A 21,023-nucleotide genomic window follows, 5' to 3' on the forward strand; every position below is an offset into this window, starting at 1 on the left:
ATCCATCACTGCCGCCCGGCTGGAGCGCTGGCTTTGCGCTGCCCCATCGCTGCACTACAGCTTCCTCCTGGCCGATTAGCACAGCCTGAACCTTCACATGGACACCGAATGGGATGAGGAAATGGGGCCAGCTCCAGAGTGAGATGAATGGAACAGGGAGGCAGGGACAGGAAAGTCCAGGCATAGCTGCATCAGGACAGAGAACAGGGGGACTGGCTCAGGGCTGCGAGAGGAGAACAATGCGCATAATTTTAGGCAAGAAGGTATCTGCAACTGTGTACACAGCACAAGGGTGGGTCAGAGGTATGCGTTACTGGGGAGTGAGGACTGCATGTCCAACACACATCAGCAGGACACATTTGTGTCTAAGGTGCATTTATACAGCAGACGGGTCTCCCTTCTCCACTTTGGTCAGTGTCCCCTTCCCCGGTTCCCTCCCTGCTATAGATGGCCACGCTCAGGAAGTGCCACCTGCACCTATCTCCTCTGACTTTTCATTACTACTACATAGCAAATGTATGAGGCAGCTTGGTGATGCAGGCTAGGGCAGGGGGACCCAGCCTCCCCACCCTTCCCTGCAGCTCCTTGCATCCCACCCTGGCTTTCAACACCCCTGCTTTGGGCCAGTGCTGAGCAGATTAAAATCTTACCACAGTCCAGGCTCAGGAGCAATCAGTCACTGTAAACAGGGCTTTTAATTACCCCTGTGATTTATGGAGCCCATGCCGCATAATTAAGATTCATTCTCAGATGCGATCAATGAGCCAAAGAGAACGACCATGTTTTTATTTGTATGATTGAAGAGCCAATTCCCCCCAGGAGGGCTTGCGCCAAGTTCATTCATCTCAGAGGCCCCTTTGAATGTTTTCTGCCCTTAATTGAAGGCTTTGCACCATATTTTCTATTAGCCACATTGGCATGGGCTCTGGTGGGCCTGCCTCAGAGCTGTGCGAGCTCCCTCATCCATCCTCCTCTCCTTTTCGGATCCTGTTCTTCCTTTTCAGAGTAACGAGAAGTGAACTGAAGTCACCTGTAGCCTGTGGGCCCACAGATGGGCCAACACACTTTCGTCCCCCATCCCTTATATTTCTTATGTACTGAGCAGCTTGGTATTGAGGCTTGTTTCCTGTAGAGCTTTACATCAGCTTGCCTCCCCGCACTGTACTCCAAGCTCCTCAACAGACTATCCACAGCAAGTAACTTAGCCACATTTCTGGTGCGAACTCTCCGCTGGTGGACTCTGGTTTCTGGGCATGTGTTTGTTAGTGGATGGGTGGTTTGTACAAACATATTTCAGCTCTTGGGACCAATTTGCTGCAACTGTTGCTTTGGAGCATTTGCAATGTGTGACTGGTCCACTCAAATCACATGGCCCCATGATCCCAGCTTCCTGACTGGATGACTGAAAGGCTGAGAATGAGTATGAGGGCTTAGGTGTGTGGCAGTTTGCAACATGTTCTTTTTACATTCTTTGTGAATAAGACCCGGCTTGGGAAGCAAAAGCCAGGGGCTGGCACCAAAGCAAAATTTGAGGGTTGCATTCGAACAATTGTTGGCTAGTGCTCCTCTCACACTTCCCCCAGCTCTGGTTGCGGGATTCCAGCTCCTAGTCACAACAATATCTCGACATTTCTGTACTCAGGGGAGATCTGTATCTCAGGACTGAGCTGTCACAGGACTGGCTGATCATCACTCTACCCGATGGGGCTCAAGGGTGTGACGTTACCTTGTGATTAATCACAAATTAGCTGTGTTCACAGGGCTCCAGTTTTCCATTTTCTTTCCATTTCTGAGCTGTCAGAGAAGAGCTTTATCTCATGCCAAGTCCCCTGTCTGTGTTGGGGGACTGGGGTGAGCCAGGCAGAAAATGAAAATAAATCGCTAATTCTTCCTAATAATGCCTGATTTCCTGATTTGATATCCCACATTAATTCTAATTACTCATCCAGAGTCAGGGCATTAATCAACATGTTAAAACTTCTTCTTGCTTAGCAACTGATGTGCCAGGCATCTGGCATGGCACCCATGCCCAGGCACTGGGGATATGTCTCTGTCACACCAACTTGGGTCTCCAACACCCTTGCAGGGGGGGCTCTGTCTCGTGCCTTGCCCTGGCAAGGTGGCCATGTACACGGACTTTGGTGGGCAGCTGTTCCATGGGCCTCAGAGGAGAAGGGCAGTAGCACAGTTAAGTCTGTGACACCTGCTCTTGGGAACTGCTGCCACAGTTGCTTGAGAGCCAGTGACTCGTTCTGGGGCTTAAAGGTCACAGGAAGAGACCTACATGCCCTCACAATCATTATCATCCCCTCTATTGCATGTAAGGGAGGTGCCATGCAGAGCAAAGGAGGTGCCACTAACTGCTGGGTGGGAGTCAGAAGTGACTGGCTGTGAAGGAGACATCAGTGGCTTCTGACAACGGAATGTGGGGCAGGATTAGAATAGTTGGGGGACCGTGGGTCAGGACTGAGATGTATCTGCCAAGCTGTGTGGGGGAAGCCCAGGGCTAGAATATCAGGGAGTGCTCTACGAGAATGGAGATGCACTGGCAAAAAAAACATTACCCTGGGAAGCCAGGGTAGGAATAGCACGGAGTGCTGCAGGGCAGGATTGAGGTGCCTTTACTATGTCCTTAATGACAGGCTGCGGCTAGCACAAGACAACCCTTACTTCTATGAGCACCAAATTCACTCTAAGCTTAGATATACTGCACAATACCTCCTCTCCTGAGCTTCATGAGTTGCCCACTCTGCTGTCAGATCCCAATCCTGCAACCTGCTTTCCCCATGTTCCTATACCTGTAGGAGTGACACTGCCTCATTATGCAATAGAGATGAATCTCTACCTTCCCTTCCCACTGTGTCTTGTGTCAGCATCTGCACCATTAAGAATGTTGTAAGTCCAGGAAGAGCCACTGTCCCCAGTCTGGAGGAATCTCCTCTAAGCACACGGACTCCCTGAGATCTCAGTGCTGCTATTTCTTTATCAATTCATTAACATCCGCACATCATCCAAGAGCACCAAAGGGTCACGTGACTGAGATTCCCACACAGCTCTCAGGCACCGAGGCGGCCTGCCCATACGTCTGAAGTGTGGGCAGCTCCGACAGGACCTGCCCTGGGTGCAAGGCTGCAGCAGCAACACACAAACTATTTCTGCTGAAGCTGGATGAGTAATCAGGGGATAGCCATGACAGACTCTTTCAGCCTGGCTGCCCCTGGCCACGGAGGAATTAGCCATCACCAGTGAGCAGAGCATTTAATCAGAGAATTTAGGGAATGGTCTGTGACCCCTTAACTGCTTTGGAACTTTTTGATTTTCAGAAATAACTCTGGAACAGGTTCAAGCAGAACCAGATATCATTGCCTGGGCCACAACCGACACCCTTTTTGGCCCCAGTGGTTAGCCAATATGCAGGACTTTGCTAGATTGTTTCTGTTACAGGGAGAAACTGAGGATACGCATCGTGTATTTCTTTGGTGCAATCTTGTTTATTTACAAAGACGGTCCACAAAGTCCTGTTTCCCTGACCACAGTAGGGACAAACAGCAGGCTCATGCGTCAATACTTCTGTTAGACTGTAAGGTGCCACAGGACTCTGTCGCTTTTTACAGATCCAGACTAACACGGCTACTCCTCTGATACTTGATTTCCAAGACAGTTTTCCCACCAGTCCTGTGCCCCGAGGAGCTCTGTCTGTTCCCTCCCCACAGCTTTTTTCTCAGTTTGCTGGCTCACTTGGCCATAGACGTGGGAACTAAGGATACAGGGGGTTCTGCAGCACCTTCAAGTTTTTGTGCAGGGTCCCACCCACCACCCCGCACCCAGGGTCCCAGCCCGGGGCCCAGGGCTCCGCTCCTGGCCCTGCACCTGAGGTCCCAACTCCCGGCTCCAGGACCCGTGCCTGGGGCTCTGTTCTCAGTCCTGCATGGGGAGTTCTGGCTGCCCCTGGGGCTCTGCATGCAGGATCCTGGCTTCTGCTGGCCACATACCCAGGGCTCTGTTCCTGGTCCCGTGCCCGGAGGCTCTGCTCCTGGCTGTCGCCAGCCCCGCACCCAGGGCTTTGTTCGTGGCCCCCACCTGAAGTCTGCATGCAGGGTCCTGGCTGCCACCGGCCCCACTCTGGGGACTCTTCTCCCAGCCCCGCACACAGGGTCCCAGCCTTGGCCCCCCTACTTTTGTTCATCTGGAAGGTAGCACCGTGCCCCCTAGTGACCTACTGGGGCATTGATTCAGTATTGACAGAGTGGAGTGACACCTGCTGAATCACCAGCACCACTTTCTATAGCCCTTAAGTTTTCCTTAGAGGTTTCTCATTTATCTACTGATCAGACTGACCTTGCTTAGCTTGTAACATCCGAGTGAATCACAGCCCAAGGTTGCATGGGCACAAAACACCAAGCAGTACTCATGTAAATTACAGGAACAGAACCAAGTACCACTGAAATGCTCTCCTTCCGCATTTTGTTTCTTTCCTCTGCACATGCAGCTCCTTAATTCGCATCTCAGGAATTTGCAACTACAATGCGAGGATTGCCAGCAGCAGGTCTAGTGTGGGCCTGGGAGTAATGGAGGAGGATTTGGGTGAAAAGTTCCTCTATGCAGAGGGCCGGGTAGGCAGCTGAGGTGTGCCAAGCAGATCGATGCAGATTGCTGGCCACACAAAGGGTGCTGGAATGCAGATTATGGCTGCTGGAGTCCCCAGGCACTGGCTGAAGAGTGGAATGAATTTACTGCACATCATGCAAAACAGTAGCCACTCCAAGCTTCCAGTTTCACCTGGTATTACTGAGCTGTAGAGTACTGTGCCCCAGTATGGGCCCACTTGAGCTATGCACACACAATTGATACTGAACTCAATCCTGTAGGATCACCACAGGGGCTTTGAAACTGATCCCCGCACTGTCCCTGTATTGCCTCACGGGGACTGTATCACCATCAGTGAGGCGGGATGCCTTCAGTAAAAAGGACAGACAAAACTAGGTGTGTGATCGAAGACATCCACTGCGTGGACACATTCCACCACCCAAGAGGCTGAAGTCCAGAAAGAGCTTTGCCTCTGAAAATCCCTTACCTCAATATATCACTGTGGGAGGCTGCAGAGTAACAAGATGGCAGGAAATGCTGGAGAACCTGGTTCCTTTAGAACAACTCCCTTCAGGCACTGACCTCCGATGAAAACACTGGTGTATACTAAATCGAGCGAGAGCTGGGGTGGCCAACACTGGTGACAGTATGGCCAAGTGGAAGGCACGAAACAATCCTAAACATGGAGAGCCTAGGCACACACTTGAACATTTCCTGATGTAGCACCCCTGTTGTATATGAAGTAGTTATAGCTGTGTTGGCCCCGGAGATCAGAAAGACAAGGGGGGTGAGGTAATACCTTTTATTGGACCGACTTCAGTTGGTGAGAGAGAGAAGCTTTCGAGCTACACAGAGCTGTACTTCAGGTGCAGTTCCCCAGTCCATCCTTACTCCTAAGGAACTAGTCAAGATAAGTGACAATGCCAGCTCCTGGCTGCAATTTGGAGAGGCAAGATCTGAGGGAAAGTAGCCACTGGAGTGAAGCAACTGGGGCCAACCAATCAACCTCTCTCTCAGCACGCCTCTAAATTACACCTCTATTACAGTGGGTGATTTATTAGCCCTCTGATTGCACTCTGCATATGCCGAGCTGGTCTATAGATGGATAGCTGGCCGTTGAAAGGTTGAGTGGATGTCTTTCCCAGTTGCTCCTGGCGAATGGTGTGGGCAACTCCCTTGGATTCATACATCGGTTCTAAGACCAGTAGAGACCATTATGCTAATCTAGGCTGACCTGCATAATGCAGGCCATCGACTTTTGCTCTGAGATTCCTGCATCAAGCTGAGTTAGAACAGATCTTTTAGTGACACCCCATCTAGATGTCAAGACTGCCAGGGGTAAAGAATCCACCACCTCCCTAGGTAAATTTTACCAGAGATTTTCTTTTAAAGCCTTATTTCTTGCCTGAATTTGTCTAGCTTCCAGCCACTGGATCTCCTTCTACCTTTTACTGATAGATTAAAGAGCCACGTACTGTCAGAAATCTCTTCCCCTGTGGGTGCTGTACATGATCAAGTCACCTCTTAACCTTCTTTTTGATAAACTAAAGAGACTGAAGTAGATTAGGGTGTATCAGAAGAAAATAGCAGAGCTCACAGTCACTGGGCACACTGCACCCCTGTCTTCTCCTGGTCCCTCCAAGGGCACCCCCTCCAGCTCTCAGGCCTTGAGCCATCATCTGAGCTCGGGGTGGAATCATGTGATTCTCCCACTCTCAGACCAGGCCTTTGGTGCAGTTCCATGGTACTAATTGGGATTACCTCAGAAGATCTGATTTATGTCCAGACCCTGCAACTCTATTCCCTTCTCTGGGGCATGGACAGTGGTAATCAGTGACCAAACAGCCTTCTTAAAGCAAAGATGTTATTTATTTAGAACAAAAGCATTTCAGAGAAAGCACATCACAAAAACCATGAACCACACACTACATGCCTGTCTGCTTACCAGGCGTTTAACCATTTTCCACACAGGGACCCTAGTAGGACAAGCTCCCTATAGAGTCTCCTGGAAAGCCTCTCTCCGTCTCCGTGTCTGAGCTCACTGAAAGCACCCTGGACGGCCCCTGGCAACTCAGCCCCCTTCACAGGAATAAAGGCACTCTTTAAATGTTACAGTCCTTTGGTCTGGCAACTCCCAGATCTGGCAAAGGTTTACAACATGAGACAGGATTTCTGAAGCTTACAGCCTGCCCTATAGTCTTTCAAGCGTGCACCTAGATGTTCTTACCTGGAAAGCTATTGTGTTACTTCCCTGTTTATTCTTCCCATTGCCCCCTAGTAAGCTAGATCAGTGCATTCACACAGGCAAGTCTTAACCCCAATATACATCTTCCCCTCGCTGCTCAGATCACATTCAGGAGCATTAAATTTGTTATGTCTCGGTATTCATAACTATTACATAGCAGCTCCACTTCTGTCACAATGCCCACCACAACAGCAGGTCAAAGCTGCACCCATGAAGACCCCTTTTCCCTCTGCGGAGGGACCAAAGATTTCAGTGATTTCCCTTTGCTCTGGGGTTCCCACTAAGGTGAGCTCCTTCTAGAGCATCACCCACTAAGGAGGAATTGGCTAACTCAGCCTCTGCTTGCTCCCACTCCACTGGTTTTAGTAAGTTACCTATCAGCATGGTATGGCAGGTCAGGCTGACAGGGGCTCCATTAGTAGCATGGCTTCCAAGTGCCATCTCCATGCGCACCCCATGTGCAACTGAATCATCTGGCTCAGAACAAATTCACCAGAAAGAACTAATTAGCCGAGCAGGGATCTTGGACACAGGGAACAACAGTGGCCCATAAAACAAACAAACAAGCAGCAGTGTGCTTTGCTGCTGCAGGAGCTACTGGCACACACTTCCAGAGAGATTAATATGCACCAAGCAATGGCCAGGGGGGAGAGACACTCCAAAGGTTCTTCTCATTAGCTCATTGTTCCAGCTGAGTTATTGACCCATCCGCTCCTTGCAGCCCTCGCTCTGCCTCCTATTAAATGGTACCACAAATTAGTGGAGAGTTGAGGGGGGCTATGGAAGCTTCCTCAGGCCTCTGAGGGGAGAGAGGACGACAAGGGGAAAGACATCCCTAATGGGCTGGGATGCAAATGGATACCGGAGAAAGAAGCCATTGCCCATCTGCTGGCAGCCCCTCAATCAGCCCTAAGTATGTGCCTGAAGCAGGAGAGTCTGGCCTATGTATGGGGGGTGGGGTAGGGGAGGGAAGGCGTTCATGGTTTAGTTTTAAAGGGAATTGGTGCTGGCAAAACTGGAGAGCATGTGCCTGGGGAAAGGGAACTCGGGACCAGGAATGTGCACAGGGGAGCAAAGGGGAAATGAGCACAGGCCACGGGGAAGCGTGTTCCAGGCAGAATAGGAGACAGGATAACAAAGGAGAAGGGGTCACAGGGAAGCGTGAGTTGCAACAGGGAATACCCCTATCAAATTGCAAGGGGCAGCATCCACTGCATTCTGTTATAAGTGTCCCCCACTACTGCACTGCGCCCTTGAAGATGGCAGGCATCATGCAACTCCCACCCCCTCGGCCCCTGCAAAGTGATCAATCACATCAAGTCCTGCTGCCAGTGAATGGGACTGTCCTTAGGAGCCCAGCCCCCCGGAGGTATGACACAGCGCCACCTAGTGGAATAGGGATTGCACATACATATGTGAAATTGTGACAGAATGGCTTGTGTTCAGAAGATTTACAAAACAAACACTCACCACTCTGGGGCAGGGATTAAATTTAAGGAAATAGCTGTTGAAAAGAGAATTGGGGAAAAGCCTGTTCCTGTAGCGGGTTGCAAATGTGTGCAATCCCCGGCAGGGGCAGCAGCACTAAACCCTTCCAAGGAGGAGGAAGGATCATCCTATGAAAAATACCAGGTGCTGAAAAGATTGATCATTTGTCTGAACAAAGCAGAAATCCACAGTGGGGAGCTCAGCAAGGGTTGGGGTCAGATCCCATTCCAGGTACAAATGTTTAGTGGGTCTTATCCAAGGCCACTCTGGATATAGGTTCACATCACAAAAGCACCACACAATTTGGAACAATTGATCGTATCTGGCAGTCTCTGTTGAGGAGCCAGGACTGGGATAGCAGGTGGTGAAGCAAGTCTGTATGGAGGGGCGTTGGTAGAGTGGCTGGACTGGGATAGCAGGGTCAAGCTGCAGAACTGTGGGCAGGAGTCTAGGACGGCAAGAGTAGAGGGTGGCGCTGTAGGTCAGGGCTGAAATGCATCGCAGAGCTTTGTGAAAGTCCATGATGAGATTAGTGAGGCACAGCAGGTGCGTCGGACAAGCTGCGTATGTGAACCCTACATGATGCCTATTTGCGCTAGACCTTGTTCTAGCTGGTGCCCTCAGCCAGTCAGTAAAATTTGTTCCATTCACAGAGCGGGAGAAAAACAGTTCTCATGTCACACTAATTTATTTGGCTGAAAGGTCAAGAAATCTTCCGCATTCCTGTCTGGGCCAGCAAAGCCAGCTGGCTTCTTAGGCCCCCATCCTGCTGAGGTCCTGTGCTGCTTTCTGCTGCTGACAGTCTGCCAGCCCAGTGCCACAGCTCCGGCCCCAGCAGACTCTGACTAATGCTTCTGAAAAGGCATCTGCTGGGTTCCCCTATCTTTCAGCACCACCTGCAGCTCCACAGCCTGCATGCTTGTCCTATTTTCTATTGTTCACCTTCAATAGCTCAGCTTTTGTGTTCCAGCTCTGGTTCCTTTGTCAGGCAGGTGCCCTGTGATAGCCTCCTCCCACAGCCCCAAGTGGGCCAACCATATGGAAGAGCAGGAGGCAGATTCTCCCCCTTATCTTTCTTTCTGATATTTCTCTCTCTTCCCTCCCTTCTCTTTTATTCTTTGAGTCAGGAGCAGAATGAAAACACCTCCTCCCCACCCCCCAATAGCCCCAGATGGCAGCAGGAGGGAGTCAGGCTTTATCTTATTGATTTGCAAAAAGAAATACATAGACACGACTTGGTAACATTGTATCAAAAGCCACTGCCGTGCTGCACTCAGATCTGTCCCGGGAGACTGGGACTCATCTCTGCTGGCTGCTTGAAGGCTCAGTTATTCTCTGGGGATCTCTGGTGCTCTAATCTGCCACTACTGAGTGGGAGAATCATATGCATCCGCTGTTGGCAAAGGTTTCCCCTGTCGAAATCAAAGGAGACTGCATGGAAGCTGTATAGTTTCAGTACAGCTGGGGAAGAATAAGATGCATGAAGAGAGGCTGAGGGAGCTAAATTTATACATCCTGGAAGACAGAAGAGTTGGGGTGGGGGGGAAGGGAGAGAGACGAGGACATGATCACAGTCTATAAATACTATCAAAGTAATAATATAAAGGAAGGACGGGGGATTAGTCACAGTCTTGCAAGATGGAAGGACAAGAAGTGGCCTTGAAACTTGAGAGAAGGAAAATTTATTCTAGTTGTTAGGAAACGGCCCTCAACTGTGAGAGCAAATGGGCAGGAGAAGTGACTTAAGGGGGTGGGGTGAGGGGGGAGAAGAGGACAGGTGGGGTGGAGGAGTCAGAGGTCCAGGAATAGGGTAGCTGGAATATGTTGCCATAGGAAGTCAGACTCAAGGACCCCAGTATTCTTTCCTGACTGTTGCCTGATTTATAGGGGGGTTAATATCTGTATCTTGTAGGCTTGCCAATGGATCTGACCAGAAGATAATAAGGTTCTTGTCCCAGAATCAGGCTACTCAGAGTTAAATGTAGTGAGTTCAATATCTTGCAAGGACCCTTGGGGTGTGTGGCAAGAACACACACGCTGAGCACAAAACAAAGCCGTAGAGACTTTTATTAAAATAAATGAAAAAGTTATCAAAGCTCCAATCCACAGAACCGAAAGGGAATAATACAGTATTGGGGTTATCTGTGTTCTCATCCCTTATAAAAGCTTCCTAAACCGGCAAACTCACCCTCTTCCTTGGGGACCTGGTGGTAAGAGACAAAGGACCAGCCTCATTGTTGGTATGCCCAATGGGTCAGGTTCCTCAATGTTTGAGATTGATGGTGAATAATCGAACTGAAGGGTCAAATGCTAAACAGCTAAGAGAGACTCAAAACTAAAGGTGGCGGAAAAGCTAAAGCAGACAAAACCCCCCCAAAGCTCAAAGCTACTCCCGCGTGGTGGTTTGCCCTCTTACAGGTCTGAGCATTATCCTGAATATTCATGTCGGTGCCCAACCTTCCATGCCCAAATTTAATTTCTTCATCCACGTAATATTGGGGAGCACGAATTCTATAGGCTACTATATTCATACCTATTAATGTCAATTAGCTCATTCTCTAAACCTGTTACTTCTTGAACCGGTTTCTAGTCATTACTTCCATGTTCTTGTGGTGTGGTCTGTGGTCACCGTTAAGTCAGGGGTGTTGGAACAGGGGCAGGCCAAGGGGACATGTCCCCACCATTTTTTTTTTTACTGGCCATAAGGGCTAGCGATTGGGGGGGCTGGAGAAGAGTGAGTAGGGGGCAGGGTCATGGGGGGAAGGGGCGGGGGGGTCAAGAAGAAGGGGCAATATGACGGGGTGAGGCCATGGTTTGGGCACTGGTGGCCCCCCCACTTTTAGGAAGCTTCCTTCACTCCTGTGTTAAGTCCCAACTTTCTTAGCTAAACACATCTGGTTCCCCAAAATCTAAAAGGATAATTGTTAGGCCATTTAACTGTGCCAAAGGTCACAAGCATACTTAACCATGCTTATGCTAACTTGCTTAAGCTGATCATATATGATACAGGCCAGTAGGTTCCGTGCATTGCGGCCAAATACAATAAGGTAATCTAATACTAGCCAAATATACTACAAACAGCAAACCAGTAAGTAAAGGCAGACTATAATCAAGTACGCCAGCAGGTTACCCCATGGGCTACATGGCTCTACTCTTTGTGACTCATAACGATGGTTATTTAAGGGGTGGGGCTGGAGCAGCAGTGCATTTGTGTGTGTCTGTATTTTCACCATGTCTCCTGCTCCTTGAGGAGCCAGTGATTCTGGAACAACATTCCCGGGGACAGGGGCGGCTCTAGGCACCAGCGGGCCAAGCGCCCGCTTGGGGCGGCATCCTGGGGAGGGCGTCATTTGGCTCCGGTTGAGCTCCCGCCGGCATGACTGCGGCGGGTCCCGTCTTCCCGGGCTCCGGTGGACCTGCCGCAGGCATGCCGGCGGGAGCTCCACCGGAGCCAAATGCCGCCCTCCCCAGGATGCCGGAGCCGCGGGAAGAGGGGACCCGCCGCGGGACTGGGGAAGGGCGGCGCAGCGCTCCGCGCTGCTTGGGGCAGCCTACTTTGTAGAGCCGCCCCTGCCCGGGGAGCATGTGTGCTAATGCCCCTGAACAGTTTGGGCAAGGATCATGGTATCACATGGCAGAGACCCAGCTCCATCACCTTCCCCAGGCTCAGAGGCTTTTACATTGTTGCTGAAGCTCATCTGTAAAGATCATAACCCCACTCACCCGCACACTTGCTTCTCATTTTTGCTCTTGTGCCCAAAGCCTGCCCCTGAGATTTTAACACCAGACGCAGGTGTGGTGAGCGAGCACTTCTGGAGAATGCTCTTCTGTGGCCTTCCCAGGTCAACTGGTCTGAACCTGTGAAATACAGACCACCTGAGAACCAGGATCTTCTCCTTTTCTCACCTTCCATGGGTTTAAAGTGAATTCTGAAGAAAAGGTAGGTGTTAGCACTGCCCTTCCCTGACCCAATGAGCCTGACTGCTCCTGGGACTGAGGATGGCAGCTGAACGTAGGATTTGTGGAAGAATATTCTGCTTCCTGGACCTAATAGACTCACATCCCCCAAGTTCCCATCAGTCTCCTCTCCTGGGCTCCTGGTGTCTTCAGGAGGGGAGGATGGAGCTAGCCCGACACAGGCAGGTGATGAGAATATCTCATTGCTGCTTACTGGGGCAGAACAACAAAAAATTAATGAGGATCCTGAGGGTCCTTCTGTTCTCAGCACCATTCCCGGGTACCCAGATTGTATCTGTCATCTGCCAGGCTTTTTACAGTGATTCACACATTCACCACTCTGGCGTCAGTTAACAGCTCCCTGTTTACTACCAGATCTAGTTTAAGCCCCTGATCTTCTAAGCCCTCAATGAATTGGACTGTGGCTGTCTCGGGAACCACCTCTCTCTTCTCATGGCTGTGACAGCTGGTCCTGGGGGAAAACAATGGAGTTAATAGCATCAAGAATGAGAATAGTGGGATCTTGTGGCTAGATCCACTTAGCTGGAGACCCAGGATGGCTGTGGAACCGCCTTTCCACCACCTCAGGCTAGTCATTAAAGGGGCGGCTCTAGGTATTTTGCCTCCCCAAGCCCGGCAGGCAGGCTGCCTTCGATGGCTTGCCTGCGGGAGGTCCCCGGTCCCGTGGATTCGGCGGCAGCCTGCGGGAGGTCCGCTGAAGCCGCAGGACCAGGGGACCCTCTGCAGGCACACCGCCGAAGGCAACCTGCCTGCCGCCCTCGCGGCGACCAGCAGAGCGCCCCCCGCGACTTGCCGCCCCAGGCACGCGCTTGGCATGCTGGTGCCTGGAGCCACCCTTGGTCATTAATCTAGCTATACATTAATTGTACCATACTCAGAGAGAGAGGGGGGAGGGGTAAAGCTCATCTCTCTGGCCTCACTAACACCTCCAGGGATACCGGTGGGGGGGAGGGGGAAGAAATGGACAGATACATGAAAATAAGAGAAGGAAGAGGGATAAAGAAAGAACAAAATCAATCATGCTAGCACTTTGACAGTACAAAGGAAGACAGGCTGGGATTTTCAGCCTCTCTGATTGCATGACTGCTAGTGCTCAAATGCTGTGCTGATGGGCACATTACAGACTAAATGCCTTTATCTCAGACACTGGGTTTGTGAGAGATGGGACTGCACCTGTCCTAGAGAACACTCCTGATCCCAGGCAAGATGTCAACTTGGGACCAGGTGAACACCGTTAGCACCCAGTGTAGTTCATTCATTCTGGTCTCCAGTAAGGAGCCAAGCAGATGGGCTGGGAGGAAGAGGCCATTCCACAGCCCTCCAGATGTTTCTTAGCAGGTGTGCTGTATTGTGAGCTCAGTTGATCAAAGCTCCCTGTTACCTGCTGGAACATTCCCTTAGTTCTGAAACACAGATGCCAATTGCACAGAAGGGCCCAGAGATAGAATGCTGCCTTCCCACCTGTTCCTGCCTCTGGCCTCAAGCCATGTGTGTGTCATTTATAAAGGAGACTTGGACCAGACAGTAAGAACCAATCACACCCTGGCTCTCCGGGCATGGAATAGATGAGGTGCAGGGTCCAGGAGGGAGTTTGGGTTTGGGAGGAGGTTCGGGGTGCAGGCTCCAGGAGGGAATTTGGGTGCGGGAAAGTGCTCAGGGGGTTGGGGTGTGTACTCTGGGAGGGAGAGGCTCAGGGCTGAGGCAAGGGGTTTGGATGAAGGAGGGGGTTCAGGGTGTGGGTTCTGAGAGGGTGCGGGAGGGGGTTCCAACCTGGGTCAGGGGGTTGGGATGTGGGTGTGGGGTCTAGGAAGGAGTTAGGGTGTGGGAGGGGGTGCCGACTTGGGGCAGGAGGTTGGGGTGTGGGAGGAAGTTCGGGGTGCAGGCTCTGGCCGGACAGTGCTTACTTCAGGTGGTTCCCGGTCAGCAGCACAGCTGGGTTAAGGTAGTCTCCCTGCCTGCCCTGGCTCCATGCTGCTCCTGAAAGCGGCCAGCATGTCTGGCCCCTAGGCAGAGGTGTGGCGAGGCAGCTCTGTGTGGCACTGCCCCCGCAGCTCCCATTAGCCGGGAACCATGGCCCATGGGAGCTGCGGAGCTGGCGCTGGGGTCAGCGAGCAGAGCTTCCCTGATTGCCCCTGTGCCTAGGGCAGCAGGGATGTGCTGGCCACTTCTGGGAGCTGTGTGGAGCCAGGGTAGGCAGGGAGCCTGCCTTAATGGCCCGGCCAGAGGTGCTGACTGGAGATGCCAGGGTCCCTTTTCCACTGCCCGTTCCAGTCGAAAACCCAACGCGTGGCAACCCTAATACAGATATGTGAAAATATTCAGAGGCAAATATCTAGGTGGATTTATGCATGGATTCTTGGAGCCTGATTCACCAGGAGTCATCAGTTTTAAGCCAGTGCACTATCACTCCTTTGTTTAAAAGGCTGTAAAATTGGAGTAACTCAGTGATGAGCCAGGCCTCATATTTATTCTTTAGGGGTGTGTGTTTTTTTTTTAAAGTCTCTCTCCTTGCCTGGACATCCATATGTGCAGTCTCTGCAAACTGGTAGGGCACAGTAGAGCATCAACATGCTCAAAACTTCATAGGTCTCCCTTCCTTCAAGCTACCGTGCATCCACCTCAGCTGCTCCAATCCCCACTGCAGACCAAAGGCCTCCGCTGTGCTATTCCTATTATTATTAAACATGTATTTTACCAGAGTGCCTAGAGAGCAACCAGTTCAGGGCCCCATCATGCTGAATGCTGCCCAAACACATAGAAAATGATGGTCCTTCCCCGAAAGAGCATCCATCCATCCCAGCTACTGCTATCCCCACTGCAGAGTGGGGGCCTCTCTGCACTGCCTCTGCTCATCCATTCATCTCAGCCACTCCCATCCCCACCATCGTGCAGGAGAGGTCCTTGCCTTGTTGCTGCGCACCCAGGCCATGCCTGCTTCACCAGCCTACCGGTGTTTATTTTATGAACAGATGGGCCCTGTCGTGAGAAACGGAATAATCCTCACCTGTTTCCCCCATGTCCTGGCTATGCCCCATCAGCATTTCCTTCAGGTCCAGTTTCACCCCCTCAACTTCTACCGAATATTTTCTAGCATTTCTGTACTCCTTGCCTCTCAGCCTGGACTGCTCCCAAAATACACATCTCCTCCACCAGCCGGGGAGGTAGATATGGAGAGGGGCGGCTCTGAGGGCCTGGCTCTACCAGGCCGGCGTGTTCAGGAGCCAGCTGTTATGAAAATTGTAGGACAGCTAGAACCCTCAACTCTCTGTCCAAAGATGGTACAGGGTACCTAGGGCAGGGCCTCAGCCTGTGTTAGGGGTTAATGGCCAGTGGTAGGTCACTCTGTAGTTCTATGTAGTCTCAGTGACTCACCCTCCTCTATGCCCAGGCCAGCTCCTCCTCCTCGTCCCTTTTTGATGAAAAGTCTTTTCTTGTCCCTGATCATTTGGGGACTTCCTTTTGGAGTCCCTCGTGTGTGGAGCCTGGAGCAGAAAGGGCCTCCCTGGCCAGTCTCTCCCTGTCCTGCTGGTTGCAGTTCCTCCTCACTGGGTTTGGCCCCGGCTTTTTGATGTCATTTATGCGTCTGGTTTAGGGTCACCAGTTCTGCATGTGGTGCGAGTCTGCCTTAGGTTTGCACGGCTCCCTGCAGCGAGGGATCTGCTGGGCTGAGAGATTCTGCAGGCATCTGTAGCAGTCTAGTTGGTGGCGGTGGTGGTTGTTGTTTCTCTCTCCGTTTTCCAGCTCCGACACTGCTTTCCCCAGTGTTGCCATAACAACAGGCGTTAAGAGCTTGTTGACATTGCCCTGTTGTACTAATTGCACATTTTCCTGCCTCTGTTACATGCCAGTTGTTCCTTTCAAAAGGCTGAAATTGCTTTTGGCCAGTCTGTCTGTTCCCTTGCTGACTCTGTGGGTCTGATTAGGGAGCTTGAGTGAGGGAACAAATGATCCTGAAATGCTCTAGGGGAAATGTTGTTTAACCCTGCTCAGAGCAGGTCTAGATGACTCAGTGGCTAAAATGCTGATGGTTACCAGTGTCACGTCTATACAAGTGCTCCCACTGTTGCTTCTATTGATGCATCTGAAATTGTGGTAGCAATGATGGGAAATTTTAGGGATGAATGTCTGGTGTCTACAAGATCTATGGGTCTGACTGTGCTGGCTAGAGCCAGCCAGCTATAGCGCATACACCTGATGCCATGCAGACTTCCGACACACAGCTTAATCCTTTGCGTGAAGGAAGTTGATAAATTAAGGAGGGTTCAGAGAAGAGCCACAAGAATGATTAAAGGATTAGAAAACCTGCCTTATAGTAACAGAGTCCAGGAGCTCAATCGATTTAGGTTAACAAAGAGAAAGTCAAGGGGTGACTTGATTACAGACTACACATACCTACATAGGGAACAAATATTTGATAATGGGCTCTTCAGTCCAGCAGATAAAAGTATAACATGATGCAACGGCTGGAAGTTGAAGCTAAACAAACTCACACTAGAAATTTGGGTTACATTTTTAACAGTGAGCGTAATTAACCACTGGAACAATTTACCAAGGGTTGTGGTGGATTCTCCATCACTGACCATGTTTAAATCAAGCCTGGATATTTTTCCAAAAGCTCTGCTCCAGGAATTATTTTAGGGAACGTGCTGTGGCTTGTGTTACACAAGAGGTCAGACAAGATGATCACAATGGTCCCTTCTGACCTCGGAATCTATGAAAACCTGATTCCAAGGCCCAGGACAGGTCAAAAGCAAAGGATCTTGTGGGTCAAGAGTGACTGTGACTGGCAGAAGGGTGTGGGGCCCAGGGATGGAGTAACGGGGGTGTTTCAGGTCAGGACTGAGGTACATCAGAAGGGCTCCAAGAGGGAAGCTTGCACAGAGCCCACCTTCACTTCTCTTGGCTGTGGCAACTCCATCAGACTCTCACTCTCAGTTTTAGAGAGGAAGGGGGATGAAAACAAGGGGCCTGGCAGCACGCAGTCAACTTGTGGAACTCCTTACCTGAGGAGGTTGTGAAGGCTGGGACTATAACAGCGTTGAAAAGAGAACTGGATAAATTCATGGTGGTTAAGTCCATTAATGGCTATTAGCCAGGATGGGTAAGGAATGGTGTCCCTAGCCTCTGTTTGTCAGAGGGTGGGGATGGATGGCAGGAGAGAGATCACTTGATCATTACCTGTTAGGTTCACTCCCTCTGGGGCACCTGGCACTGGCCACTGTCGGTAGACAGGATACTGGGCTAGATGGACCTTTGGTATGACCCGGTACGGCTGTTCTTATATCTGTAGCTGTCCTGGCTTCACTCAAGCGCTCCTGAAGCTCCTTAGGGCTGAGGCCAGCAGGGATCAGGTGAAGTGCTTGCATTACTCCAAGGCCATTACTGAGCACTCTGGCTATGACAGCAAGGAAGGGGGAGAGATTTTGGAGTCAGAGCCAAGTCTCTCGCCTGCGGGCAGAGCGTGGCAGTGGGAACATTCTGCTAATTAGTGTCTGGCTCTGATCCATCCGGAACATTCTCTTGCTAGACCGCCTCCTGCTCTCGGCTCACCTGATGGAGTTACCTCTCTGGGTCTGGCAGCCCTGCTGGGCTTGGGCCTGGTGCTTTCTGAGGTGGAACAGCTGTACTGGAGGTATTAAGTCAAGGCTTGCTCTCTGCAAGGCTGGGAGTGCTGTAGAGACTAGGACCTTGGCCCATCGCTTAGTGCTCCTACCCACCTTATTCTTTGCCACTCTGTTCCTGTGCTCAGTGCAGGAATGATCTGACGGTGGGCAGCTGTAGGACTCCTGCCTGGCCCTGGTATTTGCAGCCCCAGGGCTACTTTGACTGATGTTCTGTTTTCCATAGAGGGCAAAGGGAGCCAAGAAAAGCCAGAGCAGCATTCAGGATAAATGCCCCTTCCATGCTTGTCCCCAACATGCTTCATACACCATGGTCTAGCATAGAGCTTCTCCAGCCACTCTGCACCTTGTGGGGAACCTCTGTATGCCTCCTTATGACTCTGGGGTGCAACAGACAAGCATTCATTCCCTAACACAACAGCTGCAGAGTGGGGGCAGGCAAAGTAGCATGAAGATGAGCTAAATGCAGCTCTCAGGTCATCTGTGCTAGGTGGGGGGCTGGATCTGAGTAGTTCCTCTGTCAGGAGCACCTCTCCTCCCCTTTCTCAGACAAAGTGATCCCTTGCACTCCCATCTCTCCACGTTTATCCCAGAGCTTAATTTGTAATGAAAGAGGTGCCAGGGCTCAAGCAATTTTTTTACTTTAATAAATGACGGGGCAAACCCAGAGATGCCGGGTCTCTGAACTGCCAAGCTTGGAGGTGCTGGGGCTCAGCCCTGGCACAAGTTAAGCACTGGTCTATCCCTCTTACTCTCTAGATTTTAGGCCAACAGTCCTACTTGTGAGTTCACAGGCTCCGCTCTCTGCTGAGAGGGAAACGATTAGCAGGATCAATTCCATCGATCCATCTAAGTTTCCAAACTGCACTCAGGTCACCTTGAGAGTCTCTCTGTTACAGTGCATAGCATCCCAGCCCCCTCAGCCTCTCTCCAGCCCGGCTCACAGGGGCTCCTCTCAGCCCCTAAGACTAACACTCCAATCTGGCTGGAATATCAACGTTCCCCAGTGCCCCATTGTCATCTGGGGTAAGGCGGAGGCTAGTGACCAATCAGCTCTGCTCTCCCGCAGTGAGGGGCACTGCCAACTGGCAAATCTTGTTACTGATCCACTCTGCCCTTTCCATGGGTGGCACTATAGCAGCTTGGGGTGGACAGCTGGGATTTCTATTGGACTGGGTGGATCCCAAGTAGGGATGTCCGTCTCTTACATCAGTGCACAGAAGCTCCAGGCAATGGAATGCCTCACAAAGCCTGAGGTTGGCTTCCAGCTGTAAACAGAGTCAGCAGCACCTGGGAGGCTGCTTGGCAATGGCTTCCACCATCAGCACAGTTTGGAAAGTGCAGGCATTGCAGATAGGTAGAGCTGTTATCAGGGGCGGCTCTACCTTTTTGGCTGCCCCAAGCAGTCATGCGCGGGAGGCGCCCCGGAGCCGCGGGAGCAGCGGACCTCCCGCGGGCATGACTGCAGAGGGACCGCTGGTCCCGCGTGGCTCGGCTGGACCTCCCGCGGCTGTGGACGGTTCGCGGGTCCGGCGGCTCCGCTTGAGCTGCCGCAGTCAGCTCGGGAGGTCCAGCCGAGCCGCGGGACGAGCGCTCCCTCCGCAGTCTTGCCTGCGGCAGGTCCAGTCGTCCCGGGGCTCCGGTGGACCTCCTGCAGGCATGACTGCGGCAGGTCCACCGGCCCAGCCTGCCGCCCCCCCCGGCAGCAGGGGACGGGCCGCTCCTCGGCTCGCAGTGGCAAGATGAGCTGGGGCCCCAGCCTTTTGCCGCCCCCTAGATTTTGCCGTCCCCGGCACCAGCTTGTTTTGCTGGTGCCTAGAGCCGCCCCTGGCTGTTATAAGAATTCACTTCAGGCCCATTCCATGCACATTGTCAAAGGCTTTTTCCTTCACTGTCCCACTGCCAGCGCCGGTGACACCAGGACCAGAGGGAGGGTGCATGAGGAGCTGCAGCCTGTTGGCAGACCAAAGAGCCCACAGTGCAAACAGCAAACCCATCTGCAGCTGCTGTCCCATCCTGAGGAGATACTGCCACAGGGGAGGGTGGGGCTGAAGGGAAACCCAACCAACAATCAGAAGGGGCAGGGGAAGGGGACCTGAGGGAGCACAAGGGCCCAGCAACTTTCCAGAGCAGAGGAAGAAGGTTGACATCCTCCACATAATCAACAAGGCCCTGGGAGAGCCCACCTACAGCCCCTCAGCCCTCATCTCACTAGGAAACTGGATGAGGGTGAAGGCTCTCAACCTCACCCATCCCATCAAAAGACTATATTATAGAGGGGATGGGAAGAGGCTTCAGGCCACCAGCTGGATTCCCCCCCCCCCCCAGTATGTGGTGCTGTGACTACCTGGGGAGAAGCACAGCCTACCACCAAATGAGTTCAGGTCTCAAACCTTTCACGCCAGTGGGTTAGTGGAGAAATTTCTTCTCCATTCCTTGTCCCCTGTTAGCACCCCAAGTCCAGCACAGCACCCACTGATATGGCCAATTACTGTGCTGGGCTTAAGGAAACAGGGAGAGTCACTCCAAAGGGAGTCCCCAGCATTCATCAGGCTCCACCACTTGAAGGGGAAAAGGCTGTGCTGTTTTGTTCCTCAGTAATTTATGACCAAAGCAGTCAGCACCTTATAAATATTGGATAAAGGGCTCCATAAATCTTTAAAGCAGAAATAAAGATGCATTTGGTGGGGGAAAATGTCACCCGCCCACTCCATCCTCGTCTCTCTCCCCCTTGTCTATACTAGATAATGGCACCATTGCAATTCACACTGCTATGCTTGTAAAGGCAACGTGAAAGTCTGTGATCTGTGTTCACAGCCCAGGTACTAGCTAATCAGGTGTGCTCTGTTAGTTCAGCTGCAGCTTTAAGGCCAACCCAGCTCACTATGGAGGTGTTACAAGGAGCTAAAACCCTGCAGCAAAGCATATCCTGGAACAGCTAAACATCTTTGACAGAAATTCTGGTTAGTTGTAGAATTAACTCAAAATGAAGTTACAAAGGCAAACAGTTTCACAGGTGATGCATAAACATCTTCCACATTCTCCACATTTCCTGCATAACCAGCAGCCATGATTAACAATGGTTTAAAATTATCACCATGCAG

The 21,023-nt window shown here is 51.5% G+C and overlaps 1 protein-coding gene across 5 annotated transcripts in view; it reads right to left on the reverse strand.

Annotated features, from left to right (window-relative positions):
• SLC35C1 (solute carrier family 35 member C1) overlaps positions 1-21,023 on the reverse strand; it is a 94,406-nt gene that overhangs the window by 57,128 nt on the left and 16,255 nt on the right. The window contains exon 3 of one of the 5 annotated variants that reach the window (XM_039537882.1): positions 12,044-12,178. The exons of 3 other annotated variants lie outside the window; for them this stretch is intronic. The gene's annotated coding sequence lies outside the window, so the exon portion shown is untranslated. Of the gene's footprint in view, positions 1-12,043; positions 12,179-12,623; positions 12,750-21,023 lie in introns of those variants that run through there. One more of the 5 variants, XR_005598215.1, reaches the window with a different exon arrangement.

Source organism: Mauremys reevesii, linkage group 4 (assembly GCF_016161935.1).
Source record: "Mauremys reevesii isolate NIE-2019 linkage group 4, ASM1616193v1, whole genome shotgun sequence".
NCBI classification, from domain to species: Eukaryota; Metazoa; Chordata; order Testudines; family Geoemydidae; genus Mauremys; species Mauremys reevesii.